Source organism: Scyliorhinus torazame, chromosome 10, assembly GCF_047496885.1.
Source record: "Scyliorhinus torazame isolate Kashiwa2021f chromosome 10, sScyTor2.1, whole genome shotgun sequence".
NCBI classification, from domain to species: domain Eukaryota; kingdom Metazoa; phylum Chordata; class Chondrichthyes; order Carcharhiniformes; family Scyliorhinidae; genus Scyliorhinus; species Scyliorhinus torazame.
The window spans coordinates 185,708,900-185,725,762 of record NC_092716.1 but is presented as its reverse complement, the minus strand read 5'-3'; positions in this window follow the sequence as shown (position 1 = coordinate 185,725,762).

Sequence of the window (16,863 nt, the reverse complement as noted above, 5' to 3'; positions counted from 1 at the left end):
ACTGACGGAGTGCTGCACTGGTGGAGGTAGTACTGAGGGAGTGCTGCACTGTTGGAGACAGTACTGAGGGAGTGCTGCACTGTTGGAGACGGTACTGAGGGAGTGCTGCACTGTTGGAGACGGTACTGAGGGAGTGCTGTACTGTTGGAGACGGTACTGAGGGAGTGCTGCACTGGTGGAGGTAGTACTGAGGGAGTGCTGCACTGTTGGAGACAGTACTGAGGGAGTGCTGCACTGTTGGAGACGGTACTGAGGGAGTGCTGCACTGTTGGAGACGGTACTGAGGGAGTGCTGCACTGTTGGAGACGGTACTGAGGGAGTGCTGTACTGTTGGAGACAGTACTGAGGGAGTGCTGCACTGTTGGAGACGGTACTGAGGGAGTGCTGCACTGGTGGAGGTAGTACTGAGGGAGTGCTGCACTGTTGGAGACAGTACTGAGGGAGTGCTGCACTGTTGGAGACGGTACTGAGGGAGTGCTGCACTGTTGGAGACGGTACTGAGGGAGTGCTGCACTGTTAGGGAAGGGGGTACTGATGGAATGCTGCACTGCTAGACAGGGATACCAATGGAATGTTGCACTGTTAGTGAGTGGGTACTGAGGGAGTTCTGCACTGCTAGGCACATGATACTAAGGGAGTGCTGCATTTTGGAGGTGGTACTGAGGGAATGCTGCACTTTTGGGGAGGATGTACTGGGGGAGTGCTGCACTGTTGGGGTGGATGTATTGAGGGAGTGCTGCACTGTTGGGGTGGATGTACTGACGGAGTGCTGCACTGTTGTAGGCGGTACTGAGGGAGTGCTGCACTGATGGAGACGGGACTGAGGGAATGCTGCACTGAAGGAAACGGTACTGAGGGAATGCTGCACTGAAGGAAACGGTACTGAGGGAATGCTGCACTGTCAGAGGGTTAGTACTGAGGGAGTGCTGCACTGTCAGAGGGTCAGTACTGAGGGAGTGCTGCACTGTTAGGGAGTGGGTACTGAGGGAGTGCTGTACTGTCAGTGAGTCAGTACTGAGGGAGTGCTGCACTGTTGGGGTGGATGTACTGAGGGAGTGCTGCACTGTTGGAGGTGGTACTGAGGGACTGCTGCACTGTTGGAGGCAGCACTGAGGGAGTACTGCACTGGTGGAGGTAGTACTGAGGGAGTGCTGCACTGGTGGAAACGGTACTGAGGGAGTGCTGCACTGGTGGAGGCGGTACTGAGGGAATGCTGCACTGGTGGAAACGGTACTGAGGGAGTGCTGCACTGTTGGAGACGGTACTGAGGGAGTGCTGCACTGTTGGCGACGGTACTGAGGGAGTGCTGCACTGTTGGAGACGATACTGAAGGAGTGCTGCACTGTTGGAGACGGTACTGAGGGAGTGCTGCACTGTTGGCGACGGTACTGTGGGAGTGCTGCACTGTTGGAGATGGTACTGAGGGAGTGCTGCACTGTTGGAAACGGTACTGAGGGAGTGCTGCACTGTTGGAGATGGTACTGTGGGAGTGCTGTACTGTTGGAGACGGTACTGAGGGAGTGCTGCACTGTTGGAGACAGTACTGAGGGAGTGCTGCACTGTTGAAGACGGTACTGAGGGAGTGCTGCACTGGTGGAGGTGGTACTGAGGGAGTGCTGCACTGTTGGAGACGGTACTGAGGGAGTGCTGTACTGTTGGAGATGGTACTGAGGGAGTGCTGCACTGTTGGAGACGGTACTGAGGGAGTGCTGTACTGTTGGAGACAGTACTGAGGGAGTGCTGCACTGGTGGAGGTAGTACTGAGGGAGTGCTGCACTGTTGGAGACAGTACTGAGTGAGTGCTGCACTGTTGGAGACGGTACTGAGGGAGTGCTGCACTGGTGGAGGTAGTACTGAGGGAGTGCTGCACTGTTGGAGACAGTACTGAGGGAGTGCTGCACTGGTGGAGGTAGTACTGAGGGAGTGCTGCACTGTTGGAGACAGTACTGACGGAGTGCTGCACTGGTGGAGGTAGTACTGAGGGAGTGCTGCACTGTTGGAGACAGTACTGAGGGAGTGCTGCACTGTTGGAGACGGTACTGAGGGAGTGCTGCACTGTTGGAGACGGTACTGAGGGAGTGCTGTACTGTTGGAGACGGTACTGAGGGAGTGCTGCACTGGTGGAGGTAGTACTGAGGGAGTGCTGCACTGTTGGAGACAGTACTGAGGGAGTGCTGCACTGTTGGAGACGGTACTGAGGGAGTGCTGCACTGTTGGAGACGGTACTGAGGGAGTGCTGCACTGTTGGAGACGGTACTGAGGGAGTGCTGTACTGTTGGAGACAGTACTGAGGGAGTGCTGCACTGTTGGAGACGGTACTGAGGGAGTGCTGCACTGGTGGAGGTAGTACTGAGGGAGTGCTGCACTGTTGGAGACAGTACTGAGGGAGTGCTGCACTGTTGGAGACGGTACTGAGGGAGTGCTGCACTGTTGGAGACGGTACTGAGGGAGTGCTGCACTGTTGGAGACGGTACTGAGGGAGTGCTGTACTGTTGGAGACAGTACTGAGGGAGTGCTGCACTGTTGGAGACGGTACTGAGGGAGTGCTGCACTGGTGGAGGTAGTACTGAGGGAGTTCTGCACTGGTGGAGGTAGTACTGAGGGAGTGCTGCACTGGTGGAGGTAGTACTGAGGGAGTGCTGCACTGTTGGAGATGGTACTGAGGGAGTGCTGCACTGGTGGAGGTAGTACTGAGGGAGTGCTGCACTGTTGGAGACGGTACTGAGGGAGTGCTGCACTGGTGGAGGTAGTACTGAGGGTGTGCTGCACTGTCAAAAGTGTCATCTTTCAGACGGATGGCTGCCCTCCGAAATATAAAAGATTTCCTAGCACGATTCTGAAGAAAGGTAGGGGTTTTCTTGAATCCTGGAATCGACTCATCCTTCAATCAATAACTCGAAAACAGAGGCCGGGATTCTCCGTTCCAGATTCTAAGTGCACCCGCAGCGGAGAATCACCCGCTCACGCTGTCACTTGGAGTGCCGGCAGGGAGCAATTCACGATGAGGTGCTAATGCGTCAGCGCGCTGACAACGTGCATCCCGCTCCAGTCCTGAAACCCCAGGCATCTGAGGCGGGAATGCCCATTGAGAGGCTGACAAGCTGGAGCAGCTGTTAAACAGCCCACACTCTCATTGCAGCCAACAGGAAGGCAGCTAAAAGACCCACTCCCAGGTTTCTGGATGCTGACTTCAGCAGAATGCTGGGTGCCGTTGAGGCCAGGCACCCTTTTCCCCAGGGTGGGGCAGAGACAGCAGCAAGGTATAATGAATGAAGCCTAGGAGGAGGTGACGGAGGCAGTGAGTGCTACCAGCCTCACAAAGTGGACCAGCAATGCAGGGGGAAAAATGAACAATCTCCTTTCAGCTGCTCGGGTGATTAACCACCTGTGTGCCCCTGAATCACTCCTGTCCTTGACCCCTCACATCTACCCCCAGTCCCCTATATGTTGGTAACAGTCCACTTGCCAGCATGTCCCTCAGAGCCAATCCTCCAGGAATGCCCAACACATGCCCTGCCGTCCTTGGCTAGGCGTCTGGCCACACCTGCCATCAGCTAGAAACCGCTCCCCAAGCCCCCGTGCCGGTGTCTTACTGTGTCCTTTTTATGTTCCCAAGCATAAAGCTGGCCATAATCGGAGGGCGGGCAGGGCATCCCAGAGATTGGGATTCACACCCCCTTTTGAGAAAGGGCCATAGAACCCACGGGGGGAGGCCAAGGAGAGGGCAGTGGCTGACATGGAGTTCAGCATGCGGCGTGGAAGTGCGAGACCAATGCAACTCAGGTGATCCTATCTCAGTGAGTCCATCCTCTCCTGTCCACCCAGGCCTGTCCTTCCCAAGGCCTGACTCCGTCTATTTTGTCTTCTAGGATCCGCATCAGATGAGGCCTGGCCATCAGGGGTGGCAGCTCCCCCATCCTGACTCTCAGAACACTCCGGAGCACGACTCCGGGGAAGACACCGATGTCTCGGCACTGCTGTCACCTGCACCGCCCACCATCACAGAGACTATCACCTCGGTGGATAATGTTAGTGATCAGGCTCCCGGACTCTCCTGGACAGAGGGTGCCCTCTAGTGAGCACCACACACTTGCTGCAGCACATCAGGTGGAGGCAGGGACATCCGATGGAGCGGGTGGTCGGCAGGCTGACCAATTCCAGGGAACAGCTGCCACCAAGACACATGTCCTGAGTCGGATGCCCTGAAGTTGCGATAAAAATACACTCCTTTTGTGGTATTATGTCAAAGAATGGTCCCAGTTAAATATTCAGAAGAGAGAATGATTTGAGGATGACTCCAGACCCAACACCCTGTAAACCTGGAGAAGGATTGTGCTGTTGTTACTATTCACATTTCCCATTCATAGAAATGATTTGGGCAGATCCACAAATCGAATGATCCTGCACAATGTTAATGAACTAAATGGGAGTTTTGGGCAGTGCAAGGTATTACAGGAGTCACAGGCAGATTGGGAATGGGGAGCTGGCCGTTGGACGGTGCAGAACAGGTTAGACTCACTGCAGTGCAGAATGAAGCCTTTCGGCCCATCGAGTCTGCACTGAACCTCCGAAACAGCATCCCCACCCAGAGTCGCAGGCAGCACTTCTTGACCCTAACATGCACTTTATCCCATAAGTGCCTCTCACTCCCAGACACACTTAACTGGATTCTCTGCAGCCCCGCACCAAAATCACATTTGGTACGGGGCGGAGAATCCACTTTTACGCCCAAATCGGACTCAGTCCGCAGCTACCCTAGTGGGGGGATCAAGTACCGGGGGGGGCGATCGGGCGGGTTAGATGGAGCAGTGCGGGGCAGATCTTTGGGACCTTCTTTGTTGGTCCAGGTCCACCAGCTGAGTCCGCCATCGCGTTCGGCGTGACCGCAGGAGGCCGCCACCGTGCGCATGCGCGGACTCGGAACGGGAAGTGCGGGGGCCCATATCCACAGCTAAAGGAGCGAGAAGCACTCCGGGGCCCTGCCAGCCCCCTGCAGGTAGGTGAACAGGTCTTCATTTTTTTAAGGAAAGTCTGACGTGAAACGCCAGCATTTTTACACCGGGCTGGGGACATAGCCCCATTTTTGGAGAATCCAGCCCACTGTGTCCCAGCCTCTCACCCCCAGCAGACACTGCAACACAGCAAAGCCCCTCTGCACTAACGGAAAGGACAGGAAGAAATTTGGGTGTGTGAATTGAGGCTCTGGGAGCTGTTGCAATCAGCTTGCTTTGGCCTTTGTGATTTATCTCCTTAGTTACTGTTGAATGTTTGTTTAACTGCTGAATTGCCAAGAGCACAGTGTAAACCGAATAGAATGGGCGCGATTCTCCACTCCCACGCCGGTTGGGAGAAACGCCTGGGCCGCCAAAATTTCCCACGACGCCGGTCCGACGCCCTCCCGCAATTTTCCTAAGCGGCGGGAACGGCCCGGTCGAGTATCGCGGGCCGCAGGCCGGAGAATCGCCCGAGACACCCAAAACGGCGATTCTCCGGCACCCCTGCTATTCTCAGGCCCGGATGGGCCGAAGTCCCGCCAGTGTGACCCCAGTTCATGCCGTCGCCATGCACACTGTGGTGGTATGTATTAGGGGTAATACGGTACACCACGTGTCGACAGGCTATTGGTGGAGGGATGCCAGGTCCTGATAGGATCTGCCACCTACTGGACTCCACCCAGAAATGCCGGTATAAGAACCCAGTTTTTCCCTCCATTTCCCTCAGCAGCTGCATTCTGTAACCACACTGCTGGGGATAAAGTTCTGCTTAATAAAGCCTTCAATTGACAGTACCTCAACCTGCCTCGCGTCATATTGACGGTGCTACAATTTATTAAGCAGAATTTAAATTGAAGAAACATGGAGCTCCGAATCACCCCGGAGTGCCTGCGCATCGCACCCCAAGCAGCTAACTCGGCCTCTATCTTCAAACACTGGATGGCATACTTTGAGGGCTACCTCCGAACGGCCCCTGGCACGCGGACTGACGAACAAAAGATGCAGGTCCTCTAATCCAGGGTGAGTCCTGACGTCTACTCCCTTATCGAGGACGAGGACGGTTTCACCGGTGCCATCGCCGCGCTGAAGGATATCTACATCCGGTCCGCCAACCAGGTTTTTGCTCGCTACCAGCTCGTCACACGACGGCAATTTCCGGGGGAATCGCTGGACGAGTTTTATAATGCCCTACAGATCCTGGGTCGAAACTCCAACTGCCCGGCGGTAACAGCGAGTGAACACACAGAGCTCCTGGTCCGCAATGCGTATGTGGCAGGCTTGGCCTCTTCCCAGATCCGCCAGAGGCTTCTGGAGAAGGAATCTCTGGGACTTACAGAAGCTTGGTCCCTGGCGGCATCCCTCGATGTGGCCTCGCGTAACGCTCGCGCCTACGCCCCCGACCGCATTACAGCCCCTTGGGCTCCGTGGACCCCCGCTGCGGTCGACTCTCCGGCACCGCCCCCCCATCCCCGCAAACCTGCGTGGCCAAAACACTAGACCAACCGGGGGGGGGGGCCCCGCTGCTATTTTTGCGGCCAGCCGAAACACCCTCGGCAGCGATGCCCGGCCCGCGCGGCTACCTGCAAAAGCTGCGGGAAGAAGGGCCACTACGCGACGGTGTGCAAGTCCCGCGGGGTCGCCGCTATCTCCGGGGAAGAAACGGGACCACAGACCCAGCCCCCCCCCCCCAGCGATCCACGTGTGACCAACGGACGCCGCCATTTTGGACCCCGGACGCCATGAGGGAGAGATGGGCGCCGCCATTTTGTCCACCCCCGACCGCGCTCGATCCGTGGACGCCGCCATCTTGGCTGAAGGACCCCGACACAGACGGCCACATACTGCCTGATTACGATGCTCAACTTCAACAACCACGTCTGGCTTCGACGACCCTCGACCAGTCGCGACCCCGGACGCTCCAGACTGCAACCACTACAGTCCTAGTAAATGGCTACGAGACGCCGTGTCTTATCGACTCTGGGAGCACGGAGAGCTTCATTCATCTGGACACGGTAAGGCGCTGTTCCCTCGTAATTCGGCCAAGCACCCAGAAAATTTTCCTGGCAGCGGGATCCCACTCCGTTCAGATCACGGGGTTCTGCATCGCTAACCTAACGGTGCAGGGGAGGGAGTTCCGAAATTACCGGCTGTATGTCCTCCACCATCTCTGTGCGCCAACACTCCTAGGGTTGGACTTCCAATGCAACCTCCAGAGTTTAACATTTAAATTTGGCGGCCCTGTACCCCCACTGACTGTCTGCGGCCTCGCGACCCTCAAGGTTGAACCGCCTTCCTTGTTTGCGAACCTCACCCCGGATTGCAAACCCGTCGCCACAAGGAACAGACGGTACAGCGCCCAGGACCGAGCATTTATCCGGTCTGAAGTCCAGAGGCTGCTGAAGGAAGGCATCATCCAGGCTAGCAACAGTCCCTGGAGAGCCCAGGTGGTAGTTGTTAAGACCAGGGAGGAACAGAGGATGGTCATCGACTATAGTCAGACCATCAACAGGTGCACTCAGCTAGATGCGTACCCTCTCCCCCGCATATCCGACATGGTCAATCGGATTGCACAGTACAAGGTCTTTTCCACCGTGGACCTCAAGTCCGCCTACCACCAACTCCTCATCCGTCCCGGTGACCGCAACTATACTGCCTTCGAAGCAGACGGGCGGTTATACCACTTTTTAAGGGCTCCATTCGGCGTCACGTACGGAGTCTCGGTCTTCCAACGAGAGATGGACCGAATGGTTGACCAGCACAGTTTACGGGCCACGTTCCCGTATCTCGACAACGTCACCATCTGCGGCCACGACCAGCAGGACCACGACGCCAATCTCCAAAAATTCCTCCAGACCGCTCACGCCCTGAACCTCACTTACAACAAAGAAAAATGCGTGTTCCGCACCGATCGTCTAGCCATCCTGGGCTACGTAGTGCGTAATGGAGTGATAGGCCCCGACCCTGGACGCATGCGCCCCCTCATGGAGTTCCCTCTCCCCCACTGTGCCAAAGCCCTGAAACGTTGCCTGGGCTTCTTTTCTTATTACGCCCAGTGGGTCCCCCAGTACGCAGACAAGGCCCGTGCACTAATCCAGTCCACTACTTTTCCCCTGACGACAGAGGCATGCCAGGCCTTTAGCCGCATCAAAACGGATATCGCAAAGGCCACGATGCGCGCCATCGACGAGTCCTTCCCCTTTCAGGTCGAGAGCGACGCATACGATGTAGCTCTGGCGGCCACCCTCAACCAAGCAGGCAGACCCGTGGCCTTCTTCTCCCGAACCCTCCATGCTTCAGAAATCCGCCACTCCTCAGTGGAAAAGGAGGCACAAGCAATAGTGGAAGCTGTGCGACACTGGAGGCATTACCTGGCCGGTAGGAGATTCACTCTCCTCACTGACCAACGGTCGGTTGCCTTCATGTTCGATAATGCACAGCGGGGCAAGATCAAGAACGACAAGATCTTGCGGTGGAGGATCGAACTCTCCACCTTCAATTATGAGATCTTGTATCGTCCCGGAAAGCTGAACGAGCCATCCGATGCCCTATCTCGCGGCACATGTGCCAATGTACAACTGGACCATCTACAAGCGCTCCACGAGGACTTCTGCCACCCGGGGGTCACTCGTTTCTACCACTTCCTTAAGGCCCGCAACCTCCCTTACTCCGTCGAGGACGTCCGAACAGTCACCAGAAACTGCCAGATCTGCGCTGAGTGCAAACCGCACTTTCTCAGGCCAGATAGAGCGCACCTGGTTAAGGCCTCTCGACCCTTTGAACTCCTCAGTTTGGATTTCAAAGGCCCCCTCCCCTCCACCGATCGCAACACGTACTTCCTGAACGTCGTTGACGAATACTCCCGTTTCCCTTTCGCCATCCCCTGCCCCGACATGACAGCGTCCACGGTCATTAAAGCCCTCGGTACCATTTTTACACTGTTCGGTTTCCCCGACTATATCCAGAGCGACTGGGGGCCCTCCTTTATGAGTGACGAACTGCGTCAATTCCTGCTCAGCAGGGGCATAGCCTCGAGCAGGACGACCAGTTACAACCCCCGGGGGAACGGGCAGGTAGAAAGGGAGAATGGAACGGTCTGGAAGGCCATCCTGCTGGCCCTCCGGTCTAGGAGCCTCCCAATTTCCCGCTGGCAGGAAGTCCTCCCGGATGCCCTTCACTCTATCCGGTCCCTGCTGTGCACCACCACGAATCAAACGCCTCACGAGCGCCTCCTCCTCTTTCCTAGGAAGTCCTCCTCTGGTTCGCCACTTCCGACCTGGCTCGCAGCTCCGGGACCCATTCTGCTCCGGAAACATGTGCGGGCGCACAAGTCAGATCCGTTGGTGGAACGGGTGCATCTCCTTCACGCCAACCCGCAATACGCCTATGTGGAGTACCCCGATGGGTGACAGGACACGGTTTCCCTGCGAGATCTGGCGCCCGCCGGAGCTACCCACACCCCCCCAACGCCAATCACCACCTCCTCACTCCCGCCGGTTCATCCCGCAGCCACCCCCTTCCCGGGGGGTTCGGTTCTCCTCCCAGACCCGCCCAGGAGTAAGGACACAGGGGACAGCGCTACGCTCCCAGAGTCGACGGGACTCGAGCCAGCGCCATCACCACCACGCCCGAGACGATCGGAAAGGACGACCAGGGCGCCCATCCGGCTCATCGAATCACTTTAACTCTCAACGTTTTCAGTTATTGTGTCTTGTTATAGTTATGGCATCATACCGACCCCGTTTGGCCCGTTGGCCCAGTTGAAGCGATAATTTTGTGTTTTGTTCAAAGTTACGGCACAGTACCGACTCTGTAAACCCCTACCACCATGCGGACCACCATCCCGCCGGGTTTTTTTTCAACAAGGGTGAATGTGGTGGTATGTATTAGGGGTAATACGGTACACCACGTGTCGACAGGCTATTGGTGGAGGGATGCCAGGTCCTGATAGGATCTGCCACCTACTGGACTCCACCCAGAAATGCCGGTATAAGAACCCAGTTTTTCCCTCCATTTCCCTCAGCAGCTGCATTCTGTAACCATGCTGCTGGGGATAAAGTTCTGCTTAATAAAGCCTTCAATTGACATTACCTCAACCTGCCTCGCGTCATATTGACGGTGCTACACACACCTGCAATTTAAAGTCGTCAGCCAGTCGTGCTGGCTGACGCTGAGCAGGGAGGAGGTGAGCGGACTGTAGCTCAGCGCCCGGAGACCGGGTCGGCTTACCTGAGAAGGCTGCGGCCAAAGTGGGGGTCAGGGAGTGTGTGCAGGTGGGGGTGTGTGTGCGGGAGTGTGCAGGTGGGAGGGGGGGTGCGGGAGAGTGTGCAGGTGGGGGTGTGTGTGCGGGAGTGTGCGCAGGTGGGGAGGGGGGTGCGGGAGAGCGTGCAGGTGGGGGGGGGGGAGAGCGTGCAGGTGGGGGGGGGGTGCGGGAGAGCGTGCAGGTGGGAGGGGGGGTGAGGGAGAGTGTGCAGGTGGGGGGGGTGAGGGAGAGCGTGCAGGTGGGAGGGGGGGTGAGGGAGAGTGTGCAGGTGGGGGGGGTGGGAGAGCGTGCAGGTGGGGGGGATGTGCGGGAGAGCGTGCAGGTGGGAGGGGGGGTGAGGGAGAGTGTGCAGGTGGGGGGGGTGAGGGAGAGCGTGCAGGTGGGAGGGGGGGTGAGGGAGAGTGTGCAGGTGGGAGGGGGGTGAGGGAGAGTGTGCAGGTGGGAGGGGGGTGAGGGAGAGTGTGCAGGCGGGAGGGGGGTGTGGGAGAGTGTGCAGGTGGGAGGGGGTGAGGGAGAGTGTGCAGGTGGGGGGGTGCGGGAGAGTGTGCAGGTGGGGGGGGTGAGGGAGAGTGTGCAGGTGGGAGGGGGGTGAGGGAGAGTGTGCAGGTGGGAGGGGGGTGAGGGAGAGTGTGCAGGTGGGAGGGGGGTGAGGGAGAGTGTGCAGGTGGGGGGGAGGGAGAGTGTGCAGGTGGGAGGGGGGGGTGAGGGAGAGTGTGCAGGTGGGGGGGGTGGGAGAGCGTGCAGGTGGGGGGGGGTGTGCGGGAGAGCGTGCAGGTGGGAGGGGGGGTGAGGGAGAGTGTGCAGGTGGGGGGGGGGTGAGGGAGAGCGTGCAGGTGGGAGGGGGGTGAGGGAGAGTGTGCAGGTGGGAGGGGGGTGAGGGAGAGTGTGCAGGTGGGAGGGGGGTGAGGGAGAGTGTGCAGGCGGGAGGGGGGTGTGGGAGAGTGTGCAGGTGGGAGGGGGTGAGGGAGAGTGTGCAGGTGGGAGGGGGGTGAGGGAGAGTGTGCAGGTGGGGGGGTGCGGGAGAGTGTGCAGGTGGGCGGGGTGAGGGAGAGTGTGCAGGTGGGAGGGGGGTGAGGGAGAGTGTGCAGGTGGGAGGGGGGTGAGGGAGAGTGTGCAGGTGGGAGGGGGGGTGAGGGAGAGTGTGCAGGTGGGGGGGAGGGAGAGTGTGCGGGGGGGGAGGGTGAGGGGGAGTGAGCAGGTGGGAGGGGGGTGAGGGAGAGTGTGCAGGTGGGGGGGGTAAGGGAGAGTGTGCAGGTTGGGGGGGATGTGGGAGAGTGTGCAGGTGGGGGTGAGGGTGCGGGAAGAGTGTGCAGGTGGGAGGGGGTGTGAGGGAGCGTGTGCAGGTGGGAGAGGGGGCGGGAGAGTGTGCAGGTGGGGGGGGTGAGGGAGAGTGTGCAGGTGGGAGGGGGGTGAGGGAGAGTGTGCAGGTGGGAGGGGGGGTGAGGGAGTGTGTGCAGGTGGGAGGGGGGGTGAGGGAGAGTGTGCAGGTGGGGGTGAGGGAGAGTGTGCAGGTGGGGGGGGTGAGGGAGAGTGTGCAGGTGGGGGTGAAGGTGCGGGAGAGTGTGCAGCTGGGAGGGGGGTGTGAGGGAGTGTGTGCAGGTGGGAGGGGGGTTGAGGGAGAGTGTGCAGGTGGGAGGGGGGTGAGGGAGAGTGTGCAGGTGGGGGGGGGATGCGGGAGAGTGTGCAGGTGGGAGGGGGGTGAGGGAGAGTGTGCAGGTGGGAGGGGTGTGAGGGAGAGTGTGCAGGTGGGGGGGTGAGGGAGAGTGTGCAGGTGGGGGGGGGCGGGAGAGTGTGCAGGTGGGGGGGCTGAGGGAGAGTGTGAAGGTGGGGGGGGGTGAGGGAGAGTGTGCAGGTGGGAGGGGGGTGCGGCGGGAGAGTTTGCAGGTGGGGGGGTTGCGGGAGAGCGTGCAGGTGGGAGGGGGGGCGGGAGAGTGTGCAGGTGGGAGGGGGGGTGAGGGAGAGTGTGCAGGTGGGAGGGGGTGAGGGAGAGTGTGCAGGTGGGGGGGTTGCGGGAGAGCGTGCAGGTGGGAGGGGGGGTGAGGGAGTGTGTGCAGGTGGGAGGGGGGGTGAGGGAGAGTGTGCAGGTGGGGGTGAGGGAGAGTGTGCAGGTGGGGGGGGTGAGGGAGAGTGTGCAGGTGGGGGTGAAGGTGCGGGAGAGTGTGCAGCTGGGAGGGGGGTGTGAGGGAGAGTGTGCAGGTGGGAGGGGGTTGAGGGAGAGTGTGCAGGTGGGAGGGGGGTGAGGGAGAGTGTGCAGGTGGGGGTGGGATGCGGGAGAGTGTGCAGGTGGGAGGGGGGTGAGGGAGAGTGTGCAGGTGGGAGGGGGGTGAGGGAGAGTGTGCAGGTGGGGGGGTGAGGGAGAGTGTGCAGGTGGGGGGGGGGGGGCGGGAGAGTGTGCAGGTGGGGGGGCTGAGGGAGAGTGTGCAGGTGGGGGGGGGTGAGGGAGAGTGTGCAGGTGGGAGGGGGGTGCGGCGGGAGAGTTTGCAGGTGGGGGGGTTGCGGGAGAGCGTGCAGGTGGGAGGGGGGGCGGGAGAGTGTGCAGGTGGGAGGGGGGGTGAGGGAGAGTGTGCAGGTGGGAGGGGGGTGAGGGAGAGTGTGCAGGTGGGGGGGTTGCGGGAGAGCGTGCAGGTGGGAGGGGGGTGAGGGAGAGCGTGCAGGTGGGAGGGGGGGTGAGGGAGAGCGTGCAGGTGGGAGGGGGGGTGAGGGAGAGCGTGCAGGTGGGGGGGGTGAGGGAGAGTGTGCAGGTGGGGGGGGGTGTGCGGGAGAGCGTGCAGGTGGGAGGGGGGGTGAGGGAGAGTGTGCAGGTGGGGGGGGGTGAGGGAGAGCGTGCAGGTGGGAGGGGGGGTGAGGGAGAGTGTGCAGGTGGGAGGGGGGTGAGGGAGAGTGTGCAGGTGGGAGGGGGGTGAGGGAGAGTGTGCAGGCGGGAGGGGGGTGTGGGAGAGTGTGCAGGTGGGAGGGGGTGAGGGAGAGTGTGCAGGTGGGAGGGGGGTGAGGGAGAGTGTGCAGGTGGGGGGGTGCGGGAGAGTGTGCAGGTGGGCGGGGTGAGGGAGAGTGTGCAGGTGGGAGGGGGGTGAGGGAGAGTGTGCAGGTGGGAGGGGGGTGAGGGAGAGTGTGCAGGTGGGAGGGGGGGTGAGGGAGAGTGTGCAGGTGGGGGGGAGGGAGAGTGTGCGGGGGGGGGGAGGGTGAGGGGGAGTGTGCAGGTGGGAGGGGGGTGAGGGAGAGTGTGCAGGTGGGGGGGAGAGTGAGGGGGAGTGTGCAGGTGGGAGGGGGGTGAGGGAGAGTGTGCAGGTGGGGGGGGGTAAGGGAGAGTGTGCAGGTTGGGGGGGATGTGGGAGAGTGTGCAGGTGGGGGTGAGGGTGCGGGAAGAGTGTGCAGGTGGGAGGGGGTGTGAGGGAGCGTGTGCAGGTGGGAGGGGGGTGAGGGAGAGTGTGCAGGTGGGAGGGGGGGCGGGAGAGTGTGCAGGTGGGGGGGGGTGAGGGAGAGTGTGCAGGTGGGAGGGGGGTGAGGGAGAGTGTGCAGGTGGGAGGGGGGTGAGGGAGTGTGTGCAGGTGGGAGGGGGGGTGAGGGAGAGTGTGCAGGTGGGGGTGAGGGAGAGTGTGCAGGTGGGGGGGGTGAGGGAGAGTGTGCAGGTGGGGGTGAAGGTGTGGGAGAGTGTGCAGCTGGGAGGGGGGTGTGAGGGAGTGTGTGCAGGTGGGAGGGGGGTTGAGGGAGAGTGTGCAGGTGGGAGGGGGGTGAGGGAGAGTGTGCAGGTGGGAGGGGGGGTGAGGGAGTGTGTGCAGGTGGGAGGGGGGGTGAGGGAGAGTGTGCAGGTGGGGGTGAGGGAGAGTGTGCAGGTGGGGGGGGTGAGGGAGAGTGTGCAGGTGGGGGTGAAGGTGCGGGAGAGTGTGCAGCTGGGAGGGGGGTGTGAGGGAGAGTGTGCAGGTGGGAGGGGGGTTGAGGGAGAGTGTGCAGGTGGGAGGGGGGTGAGGGAGAGTGTGCAGGTGGGGGGGGGGATGCGGGAGAGTGTGCAGGTGGGAGGGGGGTGAGGGAGAGTGTGCAGGTGGGAGGGGGGTGAGGGAGAGTGTGCAGGTGGGGGGGTGAGGGAGAGTGTGCAGGTGGGGGGGGGGCGGGAGAGTGTGCAGGTGGGGGGGCTGAGGGAGAGTGTGCAGGTGGGGGGGGGTGAGGGAGAGTGTGCAGGTGGGAGGGGGGTGCGGCGGGAGAGTTTGCAGGTGGGGGGGTTGCGGGAGAGCGTGCAGGTGGGAGGGGGGGCGGGAGAGTGTGCAGGTGGGAGGGGGGGTGAGGGAGAGTGTGCAGGTGGGAGGGGGGTGAGGGAGAGTGTGCAGGTGGGGGGGTTGCGGGAGAGCGTGCAGGTGGGAGGGGGGTGAGGGAGAGCGTGCAGGTGCGGGAGAGTGTGCAGGTGGGAGGGGGGTGTGGGAGAGCGTGCAGGTGGGAGGGGGGGTGAGGGAGAGTGTGCAGGTGGGGGGGTGCGGGAGAGTGTGCAGGTGGGAGGGGGGGTGAGGGAGAGTGTGCAGGTGGGAGGGGGGGTGCGGGAGAGTGTGCAGGTGGGAGGGGGGTGCGGGAGAGTGTGCAGGTGGGAGGGGGTGTGAGGGACAGTGTGCAGGTGGGAGGGGGGTGAGGGAAAGTGTGCAGGTGGGAGGGGGGGTGAGGGAGAGTGTGCAGGTGGGAGGGGGGGTGAGGGAGAGTGTGCAGGTGAGGGAGAGTGTGGATATTATCGTCCATCCGCGGATGCCACATGTCAGCCGCTCTGATATGGCAGGACGGTGACGAGGACACGGCCGCAGGACGGTGACGAGGACACGGCCGCAGGGTGCGTGTGGCTGATGGGCACAGGCGACTGGCACACTGGTGAGCAGTACGGTGTGAAGTGACCGTTGGGCGCAGACAGTGACCAGGTGTTATGCTGGCTGCGTATCTGCAGCGCGACCAGGCCACCGGGGCACACAGGTATCCCATGCAGCCCGGCTGGCGAGGTGTGGAAGAACCTCCGAGTAACATGTTGTTTCTCTGCCCCCCACCACCCTCCTGCAGGTCACCATGTATACCAACCAGACAGCAACGTTCACTGCCGTGGTTGGAGCCGCAGCTCTGGAGTTTGCCATCCGGCAGCATAGAGTCGGACGGCCCACAGTGGCTGCAGATGCAGCGGTGGCCGGTGCAGCAGAGGGGATGGCCGCGGAGTGGCCCGTCGTCGACACGCAGGCCGCAGGCGCTCAGGACCCGAATGTACAGGGGGATGCCGAGGGGAACATTGACCGCCAGACGGCGAGGAATGCAGAGGAAGTGCTTGGGGGGAGCAGGAGGAGGGGGAGGAGCAGGCGGAGCAGGTGGAGCAGGAGGATCCACTGATGGTGGTGCCAGGGTGCCACAGGCGTCCAGCAAGGCCGAGGGTGTACCGTGACAGAATGTCGTTCGAGGCCCTACCGGACATCACATGCAGGAGGAGACTACGGTTCAGCAGGGAGACGGTCGCACATATATGCCAGCTCGTGGCACACCTCGCACCACGTGGAATGGGAGGAGGACACGCGATACCAGTCTCCGTCAAGGTGACGGTGGCCCTAAACTTCTATGCGACCGGTTCCTTCCAGGCGCCGAGCGGGGATCTCTCCGGGATATCACAGGCATCGGTCCACAGGTGCATCAGGGCCGTCACCGACGCCTTGTATGCCATCGCGGACAGGTACATTCAATTCCCCGAGGACTGAGCACAGCAGGAAGCACGGGCACGTGGATTCGCCAAGGTGGCCGGGATACCGATGGTCCAGGGTGTTATTGATGGTGTGCACGTCCCCATGCGCCCACCTGCAGACAGCAGGGACATGTTCATGAACAGGAAGGGCGCGGACTCCATGAACATTCAGGTGGTGTGCGACCCCCACATGAAGATCATGCACGTGTGTGCAAAGTACCCCGGCAGTGTGCATGACGCCTACATTCTGGCACAGTCGTTCATCCCCGCAATGTTCGATGGATGCCCCCCCCCCAGCTGAGGGGCTGGTTGCTGGGCGACAAGGGCTATCCATTGAGGTCATGGCTGCTGACGCCAATACGGAGGCCTCAGCCCAACGTGGCGAGCCTATACAATGAGGCCCATGCAGCAACCAGGGGTGTGGTGGAGCGGTGCTTCGGGCTGCTGAAGATGCGCTTCAGATGCCTGGACCGATCAGGAGGGGCCCTGCAGTACCAACCCGACAGGGTCTGTCGCATAGTTGTGGTCTGCTGTGCGCTGCACAACATTGCCATGCAGAGGGGAGATGCACTGGTGGAGGAGCCGGAGGGAGGACGGCACCGGAACCAACGCAAACGAGGGGGATGGGGAAGAGGAGGATGCGGAGGATGAGGATGATGGGGCGCATCAGGGTGGGGGGAGGGGCGCAGGACGCAGACACTGCCCGGGTGCTGGTTACGCCCAGGAGGCTGCGCGACGGCACCGCCGGGGACCGCGGGCACGTGACGCGTTGGTGGCCGCACGGTTCTCGCACTGTGGGGGTGGGATTCGCTGAACACTGCCACTTGCACCGTCACTCCTGTACACGGGCACCACAAAGCACCCACCACCTCCCCCCCCCCCCCCCCCCGCACCCCCGCACCACGTTCACGGCAACAATTCCA